At 52.3% G+C, this 4,687-nt stretch overlaps 1 pseudogene; it reads right to left on the bottom strand.

Moving 5' to 3' along the window:
• Window positions 1–2,387: 2,387 nt before the first annotated feature.
• LOC119360840 lies at window positions 2,388–4,349 on the bottom strand (annotated as a pseudogene).
• Window positions 4,350–4,687: the final 338 nt, after the last annotated feature.

The raw sequence follows: 4,687 nt of genomic DNA on the forward strand, positions 1-4,687 counted from the left end.
GATATGATTGACTTGACCCATTCCGTTAGATTAGCACTTGATCGTTTAGTATGTTGCTATTGCTTTCTTCATGACTTATACAAGTTCCTGTAACTATGAGATTATGCAACTCCCTTTTACCGGAGGAACACTTTGTGCGCTACCAAACGTCACAACGTAACTGGGTGATTATAAAGGAGCTCTACAGGTGTCTCCAAAGGTACATGTTGAGTTGGCGTATTTCGAGATTAGGTTTTGTCACTCCGATTGTCGGAGAGGTATCTCTGGGCCCTCTCGGTAATGCACATCACTATAAGCCTTGCAAGCAATGTAGCTAATGAGTTAGTTATGGAATGATGCATTACGTAACGAGTAAAGAGACTTGCCGGTAACGAGATTGAACTAGGTATTAGGATACCGACGATCAAATCTCGGGCAAGTAACATACCGATGACAAAGGGAACAATGTATGTTGTTATGTTGTTTGACCGATAAAGATCTTCGTAGAATATGTAGGAGCCAATATGAGCATCCAGGTTCCGCTATTGGTTATTGACCCGAAATGGTTCTCGGTCATGTCTACATAGTTTTTGAACTCGTAGGGTCCGCACGCTTAAGGTTTCGATGACAGTTATATTTTGAGTTTATGAGTTTTGATGTACTGAAGTTTGTTCGGAGTCCCGGATGTGATTATGGACATGACGAGGAGTCTCGAAATGGTCGAGACATGAAGATTGATATATTGGAAGCCTATATTTGGATGTCGAAAGTGTTCCGGGTGAAATCAGGATTTTACCGGAGTACCGGGGGGTTACCGGAACCCCCCGGGGGCTTAATGGGCCTACATGGGCCTTATTGGAGAAGAGGAGAGGAGGCAAGGGCTGGGCCACGCGCCCCTCCCCCCTAGTCCGATTAGGACAAGGAGAGCCCCCCCTTTCCTTCCTCTCTCCCTCCTCCTTCCCCCCTTCTCCTAGTCCAACAAGGAAGGAGGGAGTCCTACTCCCGGTGGGAGTAGGACTCCCCTTGGCGCGCCCCCTCTTAGGCCGGCTGCCCCTCCCCCCTGGCTCCTTTATATACGGGGGCAGGGGGCACCTCTAGACACAACAATTGATCTCTTGATCTCTTAGCCGTGTGCGGTGCCCCCCTCCACCATAGTCCTCCTCGATAATATTGTAGCGGTGCTTAGGCGAAACCCTGCGACGGTAGAACATCAAGATCGTCACCACGCCGTCGTGCTGACGGAACTCTTCCCTGACATTCTGCTGGATTGGAGTACGGGGATCGTCATCGAGCTGAACGTGTGCTAGAACTCGGAGGTGCCGTAGTTTTGATGCTTGATCGGTCGGGCCGTGAAGACGTACAACTACATCAACCGCGTTGTTTTAACGCTTCCGCTTTCGGTCTACGAGGGTACGTGGACAACACTCTCTCCTCTCGTTGCTATGCATCACCATGATCTTGCGTGTGCGTAGGAATTTTTTTAAAATTACTACGTTCCCCAACATATATACATGGGCCGGACTGTTGGACTATGAAGATACAAGATTGAAGACTTCGTCCCGTGTCCGGATGGGACTCTCCTTTGCGTGGAAAGCTAGCTTGGCTATTCGGATATGTAGATTCCTTTCTCTGTAACCGACTTTGTGTAACCCTAGCCCCCTCCGGTGTCTATATAAACCGGACGGTTTAGTCCGTAGGACAACAATCATAATCCCATAGGCTAGACTTCTAGGGTTTAGCCATTACGATCTCGTGGTAGATCAACTCTTGTAATACTCATATTCATCAAGATCAATCAAATAGGAAGTAGGGTATTACCTCCATAGAGAGGGCCCTAACCTGCGTAAACATTGTGTCCCCTGGCTCCTGTTACCATTAGCCTTAGACGCATAGTTCGGGACCCCCTACCGGAGATCCGCCGGCTTTGACACCGACAGTTGTGCCAAATGCTATACACTGCGTGTATTTCATCTAGTCTTCGGGGCAACACGGAGGTTGTGCCAAATGCTATACACTGCGCGTTTTCCATCTAGTCTTTGGGGCAATACGATGGACCACAGTTTAGAGGCAACGTTGCCTCTAAACACTGTTGATGCTCTAAGCCAATAGTTTTTTCTACTCAACCGGCAGTGTGAGACTAAATTTACACATATGACATACAAGTCAAATGGTCTATGAGATTTAAAGAAAATACTAGAATGAGAAACAAGATTTATTGGGCCAAGGCTCGTAAAATCTAGAGCATGGTTAATAGTATAGCCGCAAGTACAATAGTCACATATAAATATGTATTACTTTGTTGAAACATGACCCACCTTCCTCTCTCACATAGTGGTTAGGAGCGCCTTCCTCTCTCACATAGTGGCAAGGAGCGTGTGCTACAACCGGCTGTTAATTAGTAGCTCGCTCTTATCCAACTCATCCAAAATATATTTTTTAAAGTCTTACAACCCATCTACATCAACTTATTGTACTTGCTCCAACTGGAAAGAACTAAATAACGCATCAAGCTATGCATCCAGCGGTTGAGAAAAAGAAGCTATGCATCAGTAGAGAATGCCAGCATAACATTGATCAAAGATCGATCTAAAGAGCATCTGCACAAATGATGCTACACATGAAGAGTAGTAATAATAATCTTGCAGCAATGTGATAATGCGACCACGAGACATTTGCAAAACAAATGCATTCGTTACATCGGCTAATTCCGAGACTAGGAAGCTAGTTGTTGATGTGTGCTGTAATGGAGTTACTTCCCTGGATCACTCTCTCCCTGCTTAGTTCTCTTCATGCATTTCCTCCATCTTGCTCTGTCCCTGCTTCTTCTCTAAGAGGAACTCCGTGAGACTCCGGAGCGCGACGTCAGGCTCATTGGTCCTCAGCAGCATCTCGGACACCTCGGCCGGCGTCACCTGCACCGCCATAAGCAGTTCCTGTATCTCCGGGAAGAGGGGGTGGTCGTCGACGAGGAAGTAGTTCCGGGCCAGAGTCTTGAATGCCTCCCAGCAGCAGTAGCCCATGTAGACGTGCATGTCCATGCGCCCCGGCCGCAGCAGCGCCGGGTCGAGCCGGTCCTTGTAATTGGTGGTGAAGACGATGAGGCGCTCCTCGCCACTGGTCGACCAGAGCCCGTCGATGAAGTTGAGCAGCCCCGAAAGCGTGATCTGAGTTCGCCGTACGCAGAAGTGGGCATATGGACATTGAGATAGGTATATAGTATACGTAATATGTTCACACAGCAATGCAGGGGAAGAGCACGTCCGTAATTACCTCCGATTTGCGCTTCGGAGACGGCGTACCGTCCGAAGTTTCTGATGAGCCGCCGCCGTCTTCTTTGCAAGTCCGCGCCGGCGTCTTGCTGTCCACCTCCCTTAACATGGCATCGCAGCAGCAGTCGATGTCCTCGATGACAAGGATGGACTTGTCAGACATGGTGAGGAGCAGCCACTGCAGCGTTGTGTTTTGCACGTGGCTGAGGTCGAGGTCGTAGATGTTGTAGCGGAGGTGGTTGGCCATGGCGGCCACCAGGCTGGACTTGCCGGTGCCGGCGGGCCGTAGAGAAGGTACCCGCGCTTCCACGCCTTGCCAATCCGCCGGTAGTGGTCCCTCCTGTTGGCGAACAGGTCGAGGTCGGCGACGATGGACTGCTTGAGCACCGGGTCCATGGCGAGCGTGTCGAACGTGGCGGGGTGATGGTGGTGCAGCCTGAACCATGTTCGGCCCTCGTTCATGCAGATCATGAGCGAACGCTCCCGCAGCCTCGTCTCCTCGGCCGCCCCCATGACGAAGGGCACGTACCTCTCCATAGCCATGTCTGTGTGCTTGGCGTCGAAGCTGAGCTTGAGCAGAAACTCGGCGGTGCCGGACTCCCCGTTCTTGGACTTCTTGTTTCCTCCTCCGCCGCCATTAGTCTTCTGGACGGACGACCACATGAACTCGACGCCGTCGAAGACATCGACGGTGGAGTCCCCGGGCTCAATGAAGAGGCGCTTCGTCCAGCTTCTCAGGCCACCATCGTCCCTGGTCGCGCACAGCCTGAGCCCGAGACGGCGCATGGCGCGCGGGTCGAGCCTGGAGGACAGGTACGTCCGCGCCGCGTCGAAGAGAAGATTCTCCTCGCGACCGCCGCCGCCGGTGTGGCTTCGGATGACGAGCGTTCGCCGCTCCTTGGCGCCCCAGCCGAGGCGCGCGCGGAGCACGGACGCGGCCCAGCGCACCGCGGCGCGCAGCTCGTCCGGGAGGAGCGCACGCGCCATGCTCCGCGCCAGCACGGCGTACGCGGCGGCCGAGGCCGCTGAGCTGAGCGCCTTCCGGTACGCGTCCGCCGCCTTTCCGCCATAGGCACCCGCGGTGGCTGGTGAGAGATCCATCAATGCCGTGGCCGCTGGTGGGAGTGGTTTCAAGTTGAGCTGAGGACTGTGAGGTTGGCTTTGCTTTTGACGGTTGCGCGCGTCTGGGCGTAAAATTAACCATGGATGCAGTAATTGGTGGTGGTTGCCATGTGGACGTGCTGGTAAAACTACCGTCCTTTTTTTGAGGGGGTAAAACCACCGTCTGGTAAAAGAATGAGAACAGAGGGGAGACTCCCCCCTATCTTATTCTTATAGGAGATGAGGGACTCGAACCCGGGCTGGCGACATCAACCTCAGTGCTGTCCACCACTCCATCCAGAAGAGCCCACACTTGATCCTGGAAGAGACGTCGAAAA

Source organism: Triticum dicoccoides, chromosome 2B (genome assembly GCF_002162155.2).
Source record: "Triticum dicoccoides isolate Atlit2015 ecotype Zavitan chromosome 2B, WEW_v2.0, whole genome shotgun sequence".
In the NCBI taxonomy this organism is placed as follows: Eukaryota; Viridiplantae; Streptophyta; class Magnoliopsida; order Poales; family Poaceae; genus Triticum; species Triticum dicoccoides.